This window comes from Pundamilia nyererei, unplaced genomic scaffold, assembly GCF_000239375.1.
Source record: "Pundamilia nyererei isolate P.nyererei 1_Seehausen unplaced genomic scaffold, PunNye1.0 scaffold00016, whole genome shotgun sequence".
Lineage (NCBI taxonomy): Eukaryota > Metazoa > Chordata > Actinopteri > Cichliformes > Cichlidae > Pundamilia > Pundamilia nyererei.
Genome location: NW_005187417.1, coordinates 67,726 through 90,245, shown reverse-complemented (window position 1 = coordinate 90,245; position 22,520 = coordinate 67,726). Strand labels below are relative to the sequence as shown.

At 39.5% G+C, this 22,520-nt stretch overlaps 1 protein-coding gene across 1 annotated transcript in view; it reads right to left on the bottom strand.

The window, feature by feature from the left end:
- The window catches only part of dcc (DCC netrin 1 receptor), a 339,139-nt gene that overhangs the window by 315,688 nt on the left and 931 nt on the right, over positions 1 to 22,520 (bottom strand). The window lies entirely within an intron of this gene.

The following is a 22,520-nucleotide window of genomic DNA, read 5'->3' as shown; positions in this document are numbered from 1 at the left end:
CTGATGGCATAAGATGTAAGTACAACTCCTCCGGTTTCATATGCAAAAAAAATTATTGCGCTAGCTTACGTGGTTGCAGTGCTACCGGGATTTAAATGTAGTTGCACAAAACGGAGCGTGCCCGCTCCGACCGGTTTTAAAGGGTTGTAGGAGGAACAGTAAACGTTTCCATTAAAAATAAATCTAGTGAAGGTACAAACTCAACTAGGAATGAAGTGTTTAGTGGCCCCCCAATGCTCAAATTTAATGCCTGTTTACTGTTTACTGAGGCCCTTTGAATTCTTCTTAATGAAAAATAAAGCTACACTGCCAAAACTGAAATAATTCAAAACTCTAATGCTGAAACCGATTAAAAGTAAAACTAAACTAAAACTCAACCTTATTAAAACAACACATCTGTTAACTAGATCTAGTTAGAGTCATTTTTGCTGTTCTTCAGTCAAACCTCTGACATGTGCATTGTTTGTTGAACCCTCCCGAACAGAACAAAGGCAGCAAGCTGGCCTCCTCCCATCACGTCACCAAACACTCTCTCCCATTCCTGCCACAGCTGTGCTGCATCGCTGCCTGCTGTTTCAACTATTCCACCACCCCGACATCCACCTGTAGTCTTGTGCTGCTGAAATAAATCACTTATTTCAAACTTGGATTTTCTCACTGAACTATATGAAGTGAACCACAGTCGATCTATTTTGCTTCGTGATTAGACACAAGTCGATACCACTGTAATCTGATTAGGTTACACTACAAATATTTGGCTATTTGACAATGCCCAACACAATGATTCACACTTTCCCACAACACAGGGCTGTTTCCAACCAAATGCAGTTAAAACAGTGGCCACATGGCCCTGAAGTCAACATGTACAAAAATGGTCCAGGGAGACCCTCTCATCAGAAAATATGAATACAAATTTATTTGATTTACAGTCTGTTTTGTTGTGATCAAAAAGTCACAGAACGTCTACTCTTTTTTTATAAATAAAAACACTTGTCACATATGTACACCATATAATATTTATTTATTAATTATGCTGAATGCTGAAGTTACTTTTCTGGGCTTCTGGACTGTCACAGTGCATAAAAAGCGTGTACATAGAGAAAAAAAAGTTTTTTGATTTAAATAATTTTGCTTTCCATTTCTAGCTAAGTGATTAAAAGATAATATTAAATGTGTCTGTGAAGGTTCTGTGAAGGTTCTCAGTCATCCAGGTCATCGTAGTCAATAATATTAAATGATGTTATAAATTGTTATAAATTTCCAGAAATGTATGAAAGGGTTTTTAAAGATTTAAAGCAGAAAGATTTTATTTATAGCACATTTTAAACCAAGACATGTATTCTTGTTGAGATGTTGTTGAGAACAGTTTTTCTTGTTTTTGTTACAGATTTGGTCAATTATTAGCTCAGAATTTTAAGAACTGGTTAAAAACATCAATGTCCTTGACTCACAGTTGTTTCCAAACACATTCCAGTCTAGACATGGAGAAAATGAGGGCTTTGTACTTGAGAAATCTCTGAAAGTTTCCCTTCTCCTTTAATAATTTATTCAAGGCCTTCAAAAATTTCTGGAAGAATAAATACAAGTTAATGAGCGATGCTGGGTAGACGCTGCTGATACAAACATAAATAGTGAAGTCAAAGACCGAAGCTCACGTTGTGCACCCTGGTAAGCCAGTTTCTTTGATGTGGTGATGGTGGTGCCTCTTCATTGTTAGCTGAACTGTTGGCTGGTGTCGAGTCTCTTCCAACCAACTGCTCACTCAACAGGAGATTGACAAAAAGTGCTTTAAATATGTGCGTTGTATTGGTGAGGTTCTAGGACGACAAGCACATCATCAGTACTGGCACCAGGCTTTGCTGTAGTCCACTAGCTCTTTCCCAGTCTCAGACCTTCACTCTCTTAGAGCTGCGCTGAATGGACCGTGGTTACTCGGCCGGCCATAATCTCTGAATCTCTAACTGGGGGCCGGGCTTCCTTGAACAAAATGCTAAGGCTCTTTACTTGAATGATCTTATGGGTTTATTATTGTGGCGTAGTTGAGTATTCTGTTGGAGCTAAATACTTAACCTTTCATGTAAATATGCACCAAGAGTCATTGATATCCATCCAATCCCGGGTGAGCACTACTTTGCCAAGCCTCCACTTAATATTTGCCTCCAGCTACTTCCCACATCATATTTTTAAATATTCTGGCACCAGGATATAATCATTTTATCTAACACAGACCATGAAGAGCAGCTTTAAGGAATGTTTAAAAAAGGAAAGAAAAGTGTTTCGTCTTTTATCACAGACTTTTCCACCTCAAGTCAGGAGAAGATATTTTTACAGTGTTTTCTAATGTTTTTAATGTAAAAATGTTAAAACAAATGTCTGCCGATAGAAGCCATTCCTACTGACTGTAATGCTCTGCATATATTTCTGTACCATTAATGCCTGCTGTAGCTAAGCATGAACAGTCAAGCTGTGTGTGATCTGCAGTTTTAAATAAATTATTTGACTCAAAGTACTCCATTTACAGTAATGTGGAGATGATGATGCAGTGAAACATATGCATCTGTGAGAATGAGGACAAGTGAACTAAAACATGACGCTTGTACTCCTTTTTGTCTCTTTGATAAATCGAACTGGATCATCTCTCACAGCGACGGCCATAACGGGCTCCAGACCCTCCATTAGCCTGAGTAGGATAAGGGGTTAAGAAAACAGATGATATGATGTGCCCTTGGTTGACCACATAATGCACATTAGAGAGCAGATGGTACTAAATATTTGGCCCACATGTGGCCCATATCTGCATTTTTCTATGAGTACCTTTCAGCCTTGACTGATGGCACAAACTCAAGACGATTTTGGCTGCCACAACTCATCCACAGTTCCACCTTATGCGATCCAGATGTCAGGTGGGATGTAATATCTGGACCACATCTATCCCACCCAGCACTTGCCATAACCCATGTCAAGATGGGGTCATGATGTTTGAGACACGAATGTATCAGTGCCTTAACCAATCCATATTGGCCAGAGGTACCGAAATGCGTCTGCTACAGATTGAAGAAGACAGCAGAAAACACAGCAAAGTTTGTCCTGTCAGTGGTCATACTAGTGTTGTTAAAAAATAGCCTTTGGATTCTTAGCAACCTTTGCTGTGGCACCACAGAGCTGTTCCAGCACAAATACCAGTTTGGCATCAAAAAGGTTTTTGTGGTTCAAAGTCGGCCACTGAAAACACTTGTGTACCAGCTTTCACAGAAAATTAAAGTTTTAGTATAAGCATCTTAGATTTTTTATTAGGCTCAGCACTACATTTTGGTTACTTGAGGAAAGTAATTGGCATCAAGCTACATTTCTCAAATATAGCTTTTACTTGTTTGGATATCCCACTGTTCAAAAAAAGATCATGAGAGATTACTTAAAGAGCATTCACTGACTTATCAGCAAATGATCGACAGGTCCTCCTGAATAATTGATACTTAAATGCTAAATCGGCTCTGGCAGCATCTCTGTCACCTGCTGTGTCAGAGACTCTCAAAGAGAAACATTAATGGAGCTGCTGGGTAAAACAGAGCCGGGACCGCAGCCAATCAGCTGTCAGAGTGGGAGGATGGAAAAGCTCGTTAGACCGTCCAATCTATCAGAAGGAAACCTGCAGACTGAGAGGTGACAGCATGCATGAGTCACAGCCTTGTTAACGTAAATATTGAAGAAGCTTTAGTGGAAATGTTCAGGTGAGGCTCAGATTCCTCAAATGTTAATGTTAAGAGTAGAACTTTTTTATTATTTGGATTCCCCGGAAGCTATTTCAACATATTTTAGTAAGCCAGTGCACTGAAACCTCTGTGTTATTTGGTTCCTAATGTGACCTGACAGACGAAGATGTCTGATGAGTTTCTTCTCATTGAAAAACATTGCTTTTTTCACTTGTATCACACCTGAGGGGGAATGAAAAGCTTAATAAATGTGATTTGAAATCTGTGTGGAAAATTAAATGACTTGTAAAGATGAAGGTAGTTTGCTGAATATGAATGAGGGTCACAGAGGGAGGCGTTGAGCTCGCTATAGGAGCTGCAATTAAAGCCAATCCAGACATTTAAAGCATCTGATTCACAGCCAGAACGTCAGGTGGAGGAGGAGGAAAGTCATTGCCAGGTGCAGTCGGAACAAGACAGCATTACTACGTTTAAAATACACAATAACTACATCGAGATCAAAGGAAGTACACAAACAGCATAAAGCCCTGTTGGCATCTGCTAAAGCCTGCAATGTTCATTACAACAAGTACTACAAAACTCTTGGAAAGAACAAACAAGGTATCCTGACAAACACTGGGCACGTACTGGATGATAATTAAAGCTGGAAATGAAAAGAGGCTGGCCTGTCATCGATGCTGTTTGGTCCAAGAACAGTCAAGACATACAACCATGAAAAATCTGCCAGTAACACAATCAGTATAAATATTTTAGACCTTTTTTTTCTTGCTTATGTACAATTGGACTGTAAAAATATTTTAACACTTCAGAATAATGGTCACACAGACTTGCTAAACAAGTGTGGAAAGAATCAGAAATCACCAGGGAACTGGTAGACAAGGTAGTTTTAGAAGTTAGAAGATGGTGCTTTCAAAGCACCATCTAATTATGACTTAGAGTACATAGGGGTAATTCAGCCATGAATCTATCTATTTTAAACCTGTTATTTGAGTCCAGGTTGCTGAGGCAGCAGCCCAAGCAGAGATGACCAGACTACCCTATCCCCATCCATTTCTCCTAAATGCAACTCTCCAAAATATCCTGGGTCTGCCCTGAGGCCTTCTTCTGGTAGGCATGCCCAAAACATTGCCCCAAGGTGGTGTCCAGGAAGCATTCTAGTCAGATGCCTGAACCACCTCAGAAGGCTCCTTTCATTGTGGAGGAGTAGCGCTCCACTCTGAGCCCTTTCGACTGACTGAGCTCCACACTGGCTCTAGGAGAGAGGCCATTAGAGGAAGCTCATTTCAGCCTCTGATATCTGCAGTCTCATTCTCTCAGCCACTACCCGTAGCTCGCCCATGGCCATCGGTGAAGGTAGGAAGGATATTCTATCTTTGCTTTCACACCCAGCTCTGTTAAACCACAGCAGACTGATACAGTATATGCATCACTATGAGTACCAATCCGTAAGTCAACCAGAAAAGCCGGAAAAGGGTGGTGTGCTGACTCCAGGTCAGGGAGCAGCTGCAAGTGGTCGAGCTCACATATCATGGGGTCTTGTCCGCAACTGAGTGGAGAGTGTAGCGAGAGACTGGCAGGATTAATTCAGTCATGCATTAATAAGCTTCATAAAAAGGAATTGAATTGAATTTAAAAGCCAGCACAGCACTTGACTTATACTGAGTTATGTTTAGCTAAATTTAGACACAGGATGACAGGAAGATTCATCCTCTTGTGACTAGGATTGGAGTCGGATCATTAAATTTTATAATTTGATATCTTATGACAAATTAGGAACTATCCTGATGGTGGGTTGGAGGAAGGGTTGGTCAGAGGACTCACAAAATATCAGCACTTATGATAATGAAAACATAGTCATTAGTTGTGAAGATCATCTAAGTTTATGTATACATAATTCTCGTACGCCAAAAGCAGTAATTTCTACTGTTGGCTCTGTATGATGAGAAGGAGAAAAATATCCCTAATGCTAGTCAAAATTTCTGTTTGCATCGGACAGCCAATCAGCAGAAAGTTACCTTAACAGTGTGAGGTCATCTTTGAAAACTAACCCAAGCCTCTGGTCCAGCCCCAAACTCACAAACCCTGTATTTTAGAGAAAAGGCTTAGTGTTAGGGTCATCACCAGTGATGATTTAGACCTTATGTGTTTAAAGGAAGGGTGGCCTTAAAAGGGGGGAGCTGAACCAACACTGTAAAATATAAATCAAATCAAGTCACTTTTATTGTCACATCACATGTGCAGGTAGACTGGTACAGCACATGCAAGTGAAATTCTTGTGTGCGAGCTTCACAAGCAACAGAGGTGTGCAAAAATAATTTAACATGAGATAATCAAGTATTATTGTAAACTGTAAACCAAAAACCGTTTCTCTACTAGAATTCACACATAAGAACAACATAATACAAAAGAATGGCACTAAAACTGAGGTCAGCACATAAACATAAGCTTTAAGAACCAACTAGCATGTTTTAATTCAAATTAAATATTTACTAAAATTTACATTATGCATGATTTAGTCTCTGAATAAAAAGCCAAAAAATTCAAGTACCTGGGCTCATTTCATCAGAAAGAGGTTCAACTTCCCGTTGTTCAGAGGATACTGTGCTGTTGATTGAAACTCTGACATCAAATAACTTTTTACACTACATCACAAAAAAAATCCCTCATCAGTGGGAATAATTAAAATACTGTGATGTCAGCAGTGTGCCATCCTGCAGCCATGCTGTCACCTCCTACTGCTGATGCAGTTTGATGTCACAGCTTCAGGCTTCGTGGCCCAGCGTTACACGCAGAATACCCACTGATCTGGCTGCAAGCGGCGTGCTGCTGTGACTTTGTGTATGAGCATGTGTGACTCTGGCTGCTTAAGCTGATGTGACATTTCTCTGAAGTTCAGGTCTGTTAAAATCAACTGAAATGTGAAAGTTTTCCAGGTCAGCGAAGATGCTCCGGTTTTGAACGCAGTGCTGAAATCTCTGAAGGTCACGACCTGTTTGAACTTCCTGGCTCATGATGAAGCCTGAAAAGGTTGAAGTGGCTGACATAGTGATGCCTAACTGTTTTTTTCTCCAGGGATGGAAGCCAGGAGACACAAACTGCTAGATTTAAGAGCTTCTTTAAAGGGCCATAACACTTTAAAAAAATCAAATTTAATCACATCAGCTGTAAATCAAACTTGTCACTACTTTCGTTTCTATAAAAAAGCGACCTACAGAAAAGTCTGAGTGAAGACTTTTGAAGTTCACAGCAGAGAGAGAGAGTACGATTAAACTGTATGATTTTATAAATCACTCACATTGGCGTGGAGAAATTTTGAGCCACTCGCCTTTACAACATTACTTCAGTTCATTGAGGTTTGTGTGTATTATTTTATGCGCTCTTAATGTCCTGCTACATCCTTTCAGTCAGGTTAATTTCTGGACTTTGATTGGACTACTTTGGCTGTGCTTGGGATCTGTTCTTTGTTCATGACCCAATTTGTGCCAACTTTAGATGTCAGAGAGATGCCACTTTGGTCACTTTGATATAGTGAGGAGTTCATCTCACTGAGTGCAAGATGTCCATCAGCCCTCCAACGTCGTGCCTAATGGTACGAGGTGTTTCTGCTGATATGTTGCGTTTGGTTTTCTCCAAAAGTGATGCTGCACATCATGGACAAATATCTCCACTCTGGTCTTGTGTATCTAAAAGACATTTTTCCAGAAGTCTTGTGATATGTTCAGAAAACATTGCAAACCTAAACAGTGCTGACATGTTTGGCAAACGAGACGTATGTGTTCAGTTTCTTTGTTTTGTTTTTGATTGTACTGTCATTAACTATAACATTTACATCCTAACTCAGGCCTTTAGAGTCTGAGATCTAGCTCTTGAGTTTTTAGCAGTTCCTATGATTTAGCTGACAGCAGAAGCATGTTTGAAAGTCTCAATTAATTCTGTCGTTAGTGTCCGTGCTAATCTGCATTTATATGTATGCAAACTGCCTGGTTACCTAGTCATTAAGCAGAAGCAAACCAGTCCAGCATTTGTTTATCGGTTTGGATAACATCTACACAAAATCACTATTCAAATAGCGACATGAATCTTACGAAGGCAGAAAACAAACTAGATTTTTTCAGGTTTTCAAAGCACCAGCACACGAGACACCAACAAAATGTAATTCTGCTGGTCTTTGTATTTACTGTGGGCTGACTGTAGTACTTGAATTGAGATAATGAACAGATGAATTCAAACCAGAACACACCTGTCTTCAAAGTGAATGATGTGGTGTTATCACCAAGAGCTAATGACAGCTTTGTTTCTGCCACTCTCTCTCATTTGTTCCTTCTTGTTTATAATATCACTCTCGTGTTTTGCATGTCCTTTTCCCTCACGTCCCTGTGATGACTGATGGTGGAGTTCACTCGATGCCTGTGGTCTGAAAACTCTGTGTCCTTGTCCCCAAACTTTGAAGTTCTTTGGCACACAGATACAAACCTGTGTCCAATCAACATGTAATATTTTTTCTATTTAACAGCAACATGTTTTCTCTATTAGAACCACAGAAGCAGAGCATGACCATGGCCTGCAGCACAAGGGGACAAAATAAATAATCAAAACAAAGACTTGCAATGTTTCATCGAATAGTTCAGTGTGTAAGACTGCAATCTCTGCGTGTGTATGTGTGAGTAAGAGAGTGCGGCATGCAGGATGCATCACTAATCTTTATAAGTGGCTATAAATCTGGCTGTGCTGTGGTGTTGGGCAGCGCGCTGCTGCTGCTGGTGAAGGGGGAGGGTGGTGGGAGTTGGGTGCGGTGCTCGGTGAGGGGTTCACTGGTTTCCTGGAGTCCTCCGCTCTCTCGCTTGCGTGATGCCACGCCAAACCATATGAATATTTATGAGAGGAAACTGCTGCAGTTGAGGCGATTCATCTCATCTGGTCAGAGCTGCAGCGCTGCACAGGAAGTGATTGTACTTCACACAATTCTGGATGTTTCTGGATTAAATCCAGCCACAGTTGACTGTTTGTCACCCACAGACCTCAGCGACTTGATTTACCTCTTTTTTACAGCAGGATAGAAGTCCAGGAGAATGAAAAGGGTATACATTTTGCTCTAAAGGCAGCCGCAGGAGCCCTACACTGTGACACAGTGGCCACACCCCCTGTTCTCTCACCTCTGAGTAAAGGTAGAGACAGCACTCAGTCACGGCTTATTAAAGCCACACTACTGATGTGTCATCCTGAAGCCATTACACGTGTCAGGCATCAGACTCTCGCTTCTCTTTCACCTTGAATGAGGTGACGTCATGCGTTTCCGATTGGAACTGTGGATCTGTTGCTTTGCCTGCTGAAGAGCTGAGAAAACTGAAAATTATGTTTATTAAAATTCAAGTGATGATGAACTACTAAGAAAAAGAACACACACTGTGAAAATATTGAGACAGTGAGGTAGCTGTTTACACAGTCTGATGTCATTTACTGTCAAAACAAAGGAGAAGTTGATCATTGTGGTTAGTAATCATTCTGTTGTATGAGATGAGGGAACAGGTGGGAAGCTTAGCTCATGTTAAATGCAAATCAAAGCTTTTTTTTACCTTGTGAGTGATCGTTTTTTGTCACTTTGACAACCACACCAGGAAAAATACCTTCCAAAGTCATTAGACACACCCACCATCAAGAAATAGAAGCTTTTCACACAGCTGTGTGAAAAGCTTCTATTTCTAAGAATAGATATGGCAAAAAGCTTGAAATGCAGGTACACAGATGTGGGGACAGTCTAAAACCGTAACTCAAGGCAGTCAGGATTACAAAATATTGATGCTTTTATTTATTTTGAAGGGCAATTCAAAAATATAGTCCAACAAACAAGCCACTGAGAGAAAGTGTCACGGTTTAGCTGTGTAGCAGATAGATTATGAACCCCAAAGCAGAACTTAGTTGACAGGAATTAAAGTCAAAAACAGCGTTAATGCTGACAACTCACAGGAATACATTGAGTCCAAAACACCTGCAGGTAACCCGAATAATACAAATCTTAGGAAAACACAGTGTAAGGTGAGATAGAGCTATGAGTGACAGCACAACAAAGGACAAGAGGAGATTCACCCAGTGTATAGACACAGACAATAACAAGAGGAGATGTATCGGGTGAAGAAGGCTAAAAAAGCCAGTTTAACTCTTTACATCTAAGTGGAGAAGTCGCTATCATCTGCAAAGAATCACACACAAACTGACTAACAAAGTCGGATGTGCACAGCTGTCCTTAATATCCTTTTGTGAGGAAGCATTGATATTTTCCTTTAGAGGAACTAAGCCATCCAACATAAACCAAGACAACAAAATTATCAATTATTAGCTCCAGAAGTACACTACAGACATATCCATGTGAGTGTTTTGTTTCTTATGTGTTACAATTAGCCATTAAACCAAATAACAGGTGGGGAGCAGTATTCAGACTGGAAATCATGGCATTCATTTGGATGGTACTGTGACCCAAACAGTCACTCTCACTTCCAGACCAAGCACACACACCTCTACACACTGTGATATTACACCACTGAAAAAAAAAAACAGGAACACCTCAAGCAGCACACAAAAACTGCTCTACAGGCATAGACACACCCACCACACTCACCAGGTCACCATCTGCTGGGAACCCCAGAACAAGCCCACAGAGACCACATCCTCCAGGACCCTCTGCTGGGAGCTTCCAGGTCATTTTTGTGCCATGAGAGGGACCTACGCAATAGTAGGCAGGTGCTAATATTATCCTCATTCTTAGCAGGCGTAAATTGGGGTCAAGGGTTTGTTTGGGAACACAAAAACATTTTTTAGAGCTGACAGACAAATAACCTGTTAACCACCTGTTTGTTTAAAATGCAAATAACTTCCTGTTATTAAATGTTACAAGAAGATTCACACTAGCATGGAGTACTTATTTTACCTGCTTTAGTGGCATTAGTTGTGAAGTACACTTTAACGGTGAAAACACTGAGTCAGTGAAGAGCAAATGAAAATATCAGGCTGCACAGTCTCTGTTGTTTTTTACTTATTCTGACTACACCAGCAGCTGAGCCTGTCTGACTACAGTTCTGGCTCAGGGCACAGGTTTTGCACTTATGGTTCAAGTGGAGAGCTTTAAAGATAATTACGGGTAATGTGCCGGTTACGTGTTTGTAAAACTGGGCTTAGCAGCTTGATTTGCTTTGCCCGGAGCAACAGAAGTTTGCCATGAGGCATTCTGAGCAAAAGCTGAGTTAAACCTCTTAACCCTGGAGGTTCCTGGGTTTGGGCCAGCTTGTATCTGCTATTAAAACGCAGCCACCATGTTTTAAAAGGCTGCCCATTCATTGAAGATTTAAAAATGGGTGCAGCATATTTGTGCCTAAAATTTGCTGCTACTGGCTTTATTTTTTATTTTCACCCTCAATTTTGTGAGTGTACTGACTTCAGCATGAGAGCTGATATAACAATAAGAATTTAATGTTTGTCAGGTTAACATCATATTGATTTTGATGACTCATGAAACATAAACTGGAAGAATAGGTTTTTCCTTTGCATTTCTTTTTCTCATGGGTAAAATTAGACTTTTTAAAGCCTCACCATTAGATTTCTAGCCATTATGTTGAATCAAAAGTGACCCTATTTGGATAAAAGGGTGGTTATTAGCTAATGATAGTAAGCTACATCCATAAAATACTCAGACACGCAGGCATATTCCAATAACTGCCAAGTAATAGACTAATAATACTAAAATTTCACTCAGCAAAACTGAAGGACAAGCTTCTTATATCAGTCTGGTAGATATATTATTTGTAAAGCAGTTCCAAAAATACCTTAAAGGCATCAACATTACAAACAGCTCAGAAATAGGAAGACAATCGAGGTCCGTCATTCCTGCTGTGTGTCTTTAAGCCTCGACGAAACTCTACTGGGGTAAAATCACCCAGTACAGTTATGATGGGATAAACTATTCATAGAGGGTGTCATCTTGTTTATTTCTGCTGTAAAGTTAGCCATCTTAACAAAGGGGACACATTTTTGACCAACCTCAGGTGGACATTAAAGGAAGTGAAGTCAGTGGGTTTCATCTTCGTGTTATTTGTGTTAGGCTTGCACGCCAAAGCCAAAGATGTTAAATATACATCAACAAAACAGTAAACTGGCAGATCCTCCCATGAGAGAATCTGGAATCATAAAATATTTGAATTATTTACATAAAAAGAAGAAACAAATTAGAAATATTAAGGGAGCACTACGGTACACCAGTTGGCACTCACTCTTTTGGTCACCAAAAGACAAAACAACATCACCGACTAAGTCACAGACTAAGTTTGCATAACATTGTTGAGCTACGTCACACAACTTTTTACTATGGTGTTGTGTACAATAGCGCGCAAAAATCCCAAAGCATGAAGACAGTGAGCATGAAAACCTCTCCAGTTTTTCTCTGTTCTTTAATCACATCTTATTCCTCTTGTGATAAAAAACAAACACCCACAACAACAAAAAAGCAGCACATAGGAATGAAATAAATAAAGACCAATTAATGTAAAAGCATGCAGGCGCGTTAATGAGTAGGACTTAAAGGTGAGGGAGATGTAGTGCTCCTCAGGCAGGTAATGCAGGTTCCCAACATGAATAATGTATGAATGTCAGAGCAGAGCAGTGGATGTTAAATATAGAGAGCTGAGAGCAGAAGACGTAAATGAAACACTAATGTTCAGAGGCGAGGCAAATTATCTTCTTGTAAATTACTCACAGGCTCGTTTCTTTTTTTTGTTTTGTTTTCATTCCACCATCTGAATAATGCAGAGACACATTGAGAGGCTTAATTAAAATATACACCAAGGCTTTAAGGCCTAAAATGCTAAACATTCGGGTTGGAAATTACTGCTGAGGTGCTTTCAAAGCATAAAATTGTCACTGCTGAAAAAGTTTTTGAATTTTTGTCAGAGCTCGAGTCAAGTTTTCTGAGATTGAAACTTGATTAGAGAATAACAATCCATGATGCTGTACCTACACAGCATGATTACAGAGCACATGGTAAAAGTAGATACGATTGAGGAGCTACAGAGCCATTAATTTCCTATACAAAAACATTTTATTTTACACAGCTTGAACACTTTAATCACTTTCATTCTCACATCCATGGACAATTTAGAGTCAACAGCTAAGTCTGGGAGTCTTGGAGAACTGTAGGAAACCCACAAACTCCAGAAAGCCCCCAGCCAGGTTTCAAACCAGGCACCTTAATCTTAACGTGAGGCGACAGTGTGGACCACAAGAGCCACTAGTGCTGCCGACAGTGTATCAAGGTAGGGAAGCCGAAGGACATCTTACTGTTTAGTCATTGCAGGCCACACGTCATCAAAACGTCTGCAAAATACTGACAGAAGTTCCAAATCAAGTGTGACACTTTCTGACCTGACACTAGTCTTCAAAGTTTGAACCTCCCAAACTTGCTTAACATTAGACTAAAGAATGTTTTTATTAAATAACAAGTTATACAATGTAAAATACCAGCACCGCACACTCTGAATTGAGACAGAGGAATACTCTCATAAAAACATTTGAATTCCAGACTTACGTACTTTAAGTTTAATCTAGATTTGCCAAAGTTCAAGTGTTCATATTCAGAGAACCAGCCATAAATACAGTACAGGCACAAACTGCACCATAATCACCATCTGTATAGACCCTCAAAATCTATGCTATGACTCTGTGAAAACATAAAATATTTGAAATGTTACATTGTAAAATAAATCTGGCAACAGGGAGCCATAAGACCTGTGCCAGTTTAACCACAATAGGGGAATTTATTTTGTTGATAAGTAATATTTGTGTGGGTACTTTCACAATGTGTCATATTTGTCTTTTTTCATTCCCACACAGCTGTGATTTTGCTTCAGGTCCACCTCTGTCTGACAAATGAAGGTCTGCTGCACTAACACACAGGAACCCTCTGAGGGTTTCCCGGTGAATTATATTCTCAGATTTGTAAATGACGTTCTGTCCGCTGCTAGAGTGAAAAACCAAATTAAAAGTGAGCTGAAAGCAGCTAACACATTGCTTTTGCTCGTCCGCCGTATTAATCCACCGCTCCTGGCTGTGATTAGTCACAGGGAGTCTTTTTCATTAGGCCAATGGATCGACCTCCAAGATCTCAGCGCCGCACACTTCATATTTTACAGAAAAAGAGTCCAGTCCAGAGCTGGGGCTCAACACACAGCGAAGGACCCAGACTGGCTCAGTTTAGCAAGTCCCAAGTCAGATCATCAAGCCCCAAGAGAAATCCCAATGAAGATCAACAACCCAAGTCAGGACTGACAGGTCAAGATTAAGTTTCAAGACCCAGACAAAGAAATCATCAATCAAAACTACCCATGTCCAAGTCAAATCTCACAAGTTGATTAAAAAGTGTTAAGAACGGAGCACAACAAGATCACCCAATTCCATGTGAAGTCATGTACATACCTTATATATAACATTTTTTTAGCCTTACTAACACTCAAAGCACGTTAGACCAAAAGTCACATTTTAACCATACATTCACATAGCACTTTATAGTCTAGAAGCACTTTATGTACCTCACATCCATGGCCAATTCAAAATCACAAATTAACCTAACGTGCATGTATTTGGACTGCGGCAGGAAGCCAGAGTACCTGGAGCCACTACCCAAAGACAAGTCCTCAGTATTATCCACATATCCACAAGACAAACACATAACATAACCAGCTTGTCCCCTTAGGTTTTAAAACCTTTATGTTACAGAATCCCATAGAAAGTTTTGCTAACTAATTTGCGCAAGGAATTTATAATTTGGCTAAGAAATGACACATTTAGTGGTAGAAAGTGATGCTTAAGACAGCAGTTAAAGACGTAAAAGTCTGTTGGGAGTCGGGTTGATCCCAAAGTTTTCTAGTGGGAACCTCAAATATAAGTGGAAGTGTAAAGGATCACAATAGCATTAACACTTGTAGTTTCATACGGATTAACTACATCCTGGTGCTATCATGGGAGTTTTGGGCTCATTGAGTTTAATGTTTTACAAGTTTGTGGAGAGACTCTTGAGCAAACAACATTTTTTGTAATAAAGCTGTATCACAGGGTGTAATACAACTATATTATTCCTTGTGACACATATTAATAATGCTAAGCATAATCTGCAGCCATTAATTATCCACATAACTGGACTATATCATATATCTATATCAACTATATCAACAACTCAACAAAACATTTAACGTTCTATACTGAAACTTCTAGTTTTGTTTCTGTATGTGCAAAATGTCTAATGGCAACCTTAAGCTAATACGATACATTAGCTTGTTTATAGATTGGATGACATATCTAGATTAGGAAATCAAAAATATGTTTAGCAAGAAATGGGAACATTTCTTTGCCTGTACCAGTTTTTTCAGCATAATTCACTGAATTAATAGAAGCAACATAAATAAAAACATAGATTTTTCCCCTGGTGAGCCTCATGTTTTACAGAATGCTAGAGAAAACTGTTTGCAGCACTTGCATTTGATTTCACAAGGCTATTTTCACTTAAATATTTTATCTTATTTCAGCATGTTTTGGAAGAATCTACATACATATAAGTTACAGCACAGACGCTCCAAAGAGGTTTAATATTTGAGTTATTGCACCATATTTCTAGCTGTAAGCATGGGGGACTATTACTACATAAAAAAGAGTGGAAAATAATTTCACTAATCACGTTATATTATGGCAGCATAGCGATGCTTGTTCCTTTGGACTTGGGTGAACATGGAAGTGTCACATCATGTTTAATTATGCAGGTATTTTTTCCTTCATACACAATTAATTGATAGCTTCTTGGAGGGCTGGATGGTTGGAGGTGTAAATTAACATCCTCTTGGTGTTAAAAGCCTGCTGTGTCTCTAATGGATCGTCCCTGGCTCTATTATTCAGCTCTGCTTATTAATGAAAAAGGTTTTACTGCTTTGAGCTTTTAGCTTTAATGTGATTCTTGATTGAATTTAGTTCATCTTGCTTCCATTGTGTGTTGTTTTTCAGAGTTTCGAGTTCAGTTGTTGCCGTCGACTGAAAACCTGTAGATTGTTATTCAAGGCGATGTTGAAATAACACCTGGTTTTTCAAAGGCTCCATCTCAACCTCAGCTTTCCAGAAACAGCAGAGACATTAACCACACATACATATGAATAATCCCAGTCAGAGTGGTGAGGTACTGCAGCAGCTTTTCAGTCCTTTATGAAACACTATGAACAATTACTTCTCTAATATGCACCACCATGAATACTTGTGAGAGTTTTGCAAGCCATATATTACCAGATAGTGCTGAATCTTCTTCTCAGCTGCGGCCACATCTGTAGTTTTCTATGGGGCACATTTGGCCTGTATTGATGGCATTAACTCATGGTGACTCTGGCTGCCTCACTTCACCCACAGGTCATAGGCAAGCCCTTTTTATGACTTTTGGGCCACATGTGTCCGACACAACTTGGACCAGAACTTGAACTGAGCTGTAAGAGCCAAAAGTAGCACAGAATAGACCAGGGCTGCCCAATCCCAGTCCTCGAGAGCTACTATCCTGCAGCTTTTAGATGCATCCCTACTCCAACACAGCTGAATCAGATGGTTTGATTACCTCTTCAGCATGCCATCGTGTTTGGCAAAGGCCTGATAACAAGCCATTCATTTGATTCGGGTGTGTGGGAACAAGGATGCATCTAAAAGCTGCAGGACGGTAGCTCTCGAGGACCGGGATTGGGCACCCCTGGAATAGACCCAAATGTGTCTGGGTTAGAGCTGAGAGGTAAGGCTGCAAAAAATATATATTTGCATCTTGGTATTTTCTATGAAAACAGCTCAAATTCCATTGGTCATATCTAAAAACTGAACTTTAGGTCAGAGGTATTATAGTTTCAAAAATGCAGTAAAGATTTTTTTATACATTTACTCATGATGAAAACCTTTTATGACGAAAATAACGTATCACTGAAAAGAGGACAGACTCTGAGCTCCTCAAAAACTCAGGGAGCTCTCATCTATTTTTTTTAAATTACAAATCCAGAAAAAGGTGATCCAGAAAACTCCTCAGGATAAATGTGAAGCTGATACTTGATCAGAGAAAAGCTCACCCCACTGTGGGGTTCTTCAACAAGGAGTGGCCCCCCGAGGAAGCTGCCTTGATTTGATGGTAATTATAACTGGTAAAAATTAAGATGGATTAAGCAAGTTTTACATTTTTATAGACAAAAAAATAATTCATACATGCCATGCTTTACTGTTACACCTCTAAGTAAAATAAGACAAGATTGGATAAGACGGTATAATTTGTGAAGTGACAGGACAAAAGGAGATTAGATGGACTTTGCAGGAGAAGAAATGAGAAAGGGAGCGAAATTATCCTAAAAATGAGACACGAGATTGGATGGGACAAAGATGAGTAGACTTAACAAGTCGAGAAGGGATGGGGCCGAAGAATATATCTGTGAGATAATAAATCATAAAATGTGATAAGACCGGATAGACTTTGTGGGACTGATTGATTAAAAATAGCACAGACTTGTCTGGGCTAGTTTGAATTGAATTCAGAGCTCACTCATCTCCTCAACTTTCTGTTTTCACCAGGAAGCTTCTAAACAGTGTTGTTTAATAATTGTAACAAATAATTTCAGAAGCGTTGGTGTGCCTCATTTCATGGTGGGCAGACAACAGAAGGGAATCCAGGCAGACCAGTCAAATATAAGATGGATTAGTCAAATTAGACAAAAACTATTGTAGATGTTAAAAAACACCAAACATGATAGCAGATAATGTAAAAATGAAAACAGCGATATTCTGCATGTCAGAAGATTAGGTGTTAACTTCAGAAACAGTAAAATCCTCTCAGGATAAAAACAAAGCTTCTTTGATAAATCTGCTCAGTCTTAATATTAATAATACTTACTCTAAAGCATTCTTCAAATGACCACGCCCCCACATGTTGCTAGTGTATACACACATAAGCCTTAAACCAAAAGAATAAAATGCCGATAATCCCATGAGACGCTGCACAAGAGGAGATGAAGAAGAAGACGTGTGATGAGGTCCAAGGAAGAAAAAGAAACGGCACAGAAGCAGCAGGAGAACTGTGTGTAGTTTTGCGTTGGAGGGTGAAAAAAAACACAGGAATTTTCATTTGAGCAGCGGGTTCTTTAAAGGTGGAGGAAAATCACCTCACACGCATGAAAGCTTGAAACCTGGCATCAACAACAATAACAATAATCTGCTGTAAAGACCTGAGCAGCAACCGGAGGATAACACTGTTTCTTTATGGCTTTAAACTGGTTTTTAACTGGAGTACTTCAGCAGCTGCTTGATGGGTCGCCCTGAATTTTTTCTAGAGAAGCTAAATCCTGCTGGTTTGATCCTGAGCCGATGGTCTTTTTCCTGAGCAGCAGCTGCAGAGAGTAGAAAGTTTTGGTTTATAGTAAATTCTAATGAATAATCTGATGGATTTTAGTTTGGAGATTCAATACAGTGATCTGTGCTACCAAGAGGATGAATACAATCCTAAATTATCTTTTTTTCTATAGAGGGGATGAATAAAAAAGAGATGTAAATATTTTACCACTGGTTTGATCAGGGCTTGATCATGACAAAAACCTCCAATATATTGATTCATATCCACTTGATTTTGAACAGCTTTCATGCGTATCACATTACAGGTAGTTGACATTTTAATGTGAGATAACTATTCTATTCAGTTTTATTTATATAGCACCAAATTACAACAACAGTCACCTCATGATGATTTATATGATAAGGTAAAGACCCTACAATAGTACAAAGAAAACCCAACAATCAGACAACCCCTTATGAGCAAGTACTTTGGCAACAGTAGGAAGAAAAAACTCCCCTTTAGCAGCAAATACCTTGTTCAGAACCGGACTGCAAGAGGGGCAGCCAGTGCTGCCGCCGATAGGGGTTAAGGGGAGGAAGACAAAAGACACACTGTGGAGGAGAGCCAGAGAGAACTAATGATTAAATTCAAGGTGGTGTGAAGACAAAGTGAAAAGTGGTGAGTGAAGAAGTGGCTGGAGTTCCACTTAATTTCCTTTAAAACTGACCTCCAACCATTAGGATTAAGTGTAGCAACCTCCCTAATGTTTTGTTCAGCACTAACCACCCATCAGAAACTATCCAGTCATTTAATTTATCACTAAATTCCAGCAAAACTATTAAAAACACTGGAAGCTTCAGGTCTATGCTGCATTTAGCCAAACAAACAGACCAGGAAGCTAGCGTAAGCTGCTGCTGCATCTGCAAGCTGCTTTGCAACATCCCCCCAATCCCTGCTCCTCATTTTCATGCAGGTTCTGATTTAATGGTACTCTTATTATCACTGATACCTTGTCTGTTCTATAAGGGGCATATAGAATAGTCATGATATATATAGTGTGGGCCTGACTAAAGTGAGATTTTGGACACTAAATAATATATCCTGTGTAGAAAATGAAATAGAAATCAGCATATTATTGCAGCTGGTTATAGACTAAAGTGAGTGTTTGTTTGAAACATGGCCTAATGCTGCAGTTTCCTTTGGGCCACATTTGGACTTGACTGACAGTGTTGACACAAATCAGTACTGCTGAGTGAGCTGTGTTACAGGTCCATTCTATTTAGGTCAGATGTCAGTTGTGCTGTGACAACCCATGTTACGCCGAGCTGATGACTTTTTGGCCACATCTGTTTAATCGAGCAGTTGGTAGTGCTCTAAAGAAGCTATGTATGCCAAAATGATCCCAGGTTAGGCCCATGTTGCTATCTGGATTCTTGGAATATAAACAATCTGTCCATCAGCTCTGATCGATGTAAAAAATGAACCCCCAACTCTCGGATGGTGTATATCAATCAGATCCTGTTCAGCAGCTTACCCATCATGCTGTTGGCCACAAGTGACCCCATAAAAACCAAAAAGCAGACAAAGATGCTGCTTTCCTACAGTGACAGCCTTAAATATGAAAGCGATGCTGCAGATGAACTCTCCGCTCTGTCAGGTTCACCGGCCTCATGTCGACTTTGATGATGAATCATCGAGGTTAAAGCTCATTGGGAGTAATCTAATAAGATGACCAAAACAAAAACAAATATGAGACATTCACCTTTCTTTCACTTCATCAAACACTCCATCCATCATAATTTGGTCATAGACTGAAACATCCTAGCAGAGGGAAGAAGTGCGACAGAGAGTTTTGAGCATTTTTCAGCTCATGTTGCTTTCATCCTTTCTTTGAAAGTGGCAAAATTGTTTAACAGAAGGCATGAGACACTTCCTGTCATGCAGTGATCTTGCAGACTTCAATCTAATTAAACTGCGACCAGTAAAAAGCGTGACATTCTCAAATGTGCATTTTCAGCCACGTCTTTGTAAGCCACATTTTCCTTTTCTGAGTGGAAGCCATGGAAATTTAAGACTTATCACAAAAAAACATTTTCTAGTGAAAAAACATCAGTGTATTGTTTGTTCGGATGTTTTAGTGAAATTCTTAGTTAAATATAATATATAATATATTATATATTATATATATAATATAATTAACCCTACTGCTAAGTGGTTAGCAAGTAACATTACAGACGTTATGAGACAGGAAGTAATATATAAGCCTGCAGCATTTTTTAAACATAAATATATCCTAATTTGTATTCCTTAAATTTGCAAACAATATGATCCTACTTCAAAAAAATAGACCAAGCTTATTTGGGTCTTGGTTATTTATACACTTTCCCTGGAAAACTGGTTCCACGAGAATATCTGCTATACAACTGCTGAGCCTTGCAGGGTTCCCACCATTTCTGCAAGGACTACATCAGTCAACATTGCACAAATTAAATTCATGGTTGGTATTACACGTTTTTTCTTCGACCTCGCCACCATTTTAAATGCTGAAATCAGCACAAACTGCATGAAAAGAAGGTTGGGTGGGTTGCATAGCAGCTTGTAGTGATAGTAGCAACTAATTGCAATTGTTAAGGCAGTTTAAATACTGTGTCCTACATAAGATTTGATGTATAGAGAGGTATTGATGAATGTTTTCATTCTTTGTGCTTTCCAATCTGTCTCCTGTGCACATAGCTGCTCTGTAAACTCTGCCTCCTCAAAGAACCCACTACTATCTTTTAACTTTCAGGAAACCAGTTCTCTTTAGTGGATTAGGTTAAAGTCCTGAAGGTAAACAAATGCACCATGACTTTGGGCCTTTTGGCTCAGCACCTACAGTAAGGAAGTTAAGCATTGGGCTGGGAAATGATTTTGCATGCCAAAGTTCAATAAAGTCAGACTGAACATGTCCTATTTGTGTGGCTTTCCTTAAGTCTTTCTGCAGTTCAGTTGAAAATGAGTGGATTTTGGCACAAAATGCAGCCTTTTTAAATATGGATTTTGGCCCAATCCTCAGATGATCGTCTGCCAACAGCCTGCATGTTTTCAATCCAACCAAAGACTTCACCAAGTGATTAACTCTCCTTCAGGTGAAGTGAAGGAACTCATCAGTGAAACCACCTGCTGAGACGACTGGCTGGACTAAAAACAGGCAGATGCGCCTGTGAAAGCGAGCAGGACCTGCTTCAGCCGTGCGGGAGATTTTCTGAATTGGCGTGTAGGAAGGTTTCACGAGTCAGGCCTTCGTGTGTGGGTGCGTGTGTGTGTTTAGCCTCTCCACAGATAAATGCTCGGTGTGGGTAAAATATTCAGCAGAGGATTTTATAGCTGAGCTGTTGAAGAAATATCAGCAACACACAAATAAACACACGCACACTATGAGTCAGAGCTGCTCAGCTGATCCAGCAGCTACATTTTGTGAGTGTGTGTGTGTCTGTGTGAAAGTGTACTCTCATATCATCAATTAGCTTAATTAAAGTGTTTGGACATAATTTATTGACAGCAGGAGGTTGAGAGAGAGAGAGAGAGAGAGAGAGAGAGAGAGAGAGAGAGAGAGAGCAAGCAAGAGAGCCCGAGTCCAGCAGCTCTCTCTGATCTGTTTGGTTTTGCAGTGTTTGCTCTTTTGCTTTCATAATTTTCATTATTGAACAAAGATTCAATTAGAAATTCACTCAAATGAGCTGCTTACAACAAGATGTCTGACAGATCTAGTTGTAATACAATTTATTTATTTAGATTACGTGTTGTATCCTCGCTACTAAACACCAGAAGAAAGAAAAGTGTTACACTGATGGGTTGGACATGTTAGGATATCTGATGGCACTTAGTGTTTAAGTGATATTCATGACAGTGTGCTGCTTCACAGTCAAAGCCAGACCTAGATAGCACCTCCCTGCACAGCAGTATTTGTACTATTCGCATTTTTTGTGCAATAATACAGTGTAACCTATAAGATCACTGTTTGGATTATGATCCTGATGACTTGAAACACAATTTTTAATCTAGCTGTTATTTATTTATTTATTTATTTATTTATTGTCTATCTTCTTGGATTTGTGTTTTTGGGATTATTAAAGTAGTCGATCCAATCAATCATTAGTGTAACCCGGAACAAAAGGACATTAAGGTAAACACAAATAATCCTCCACTAAAAAGATTCACTGCAATCTGCTCGTCCCACTTGGTTTCATATACAGATAGACTGCCAGAGAAGAAAACCTGGAAAAAGGAGATCAGAGCCAGCAGCCCAACATGCCACTGGCTTGTAAACTTAATCATATCAGGTGAAACTAAACCAGAGAGGAGGGGAAAAAAGATTCAGTCAAAGCCACAGGCTCGCACATGATCAGACTCAAAGAAACTAGCTAAGGCCCAGTAAAAACTATTTACACTCACTATATATATATATA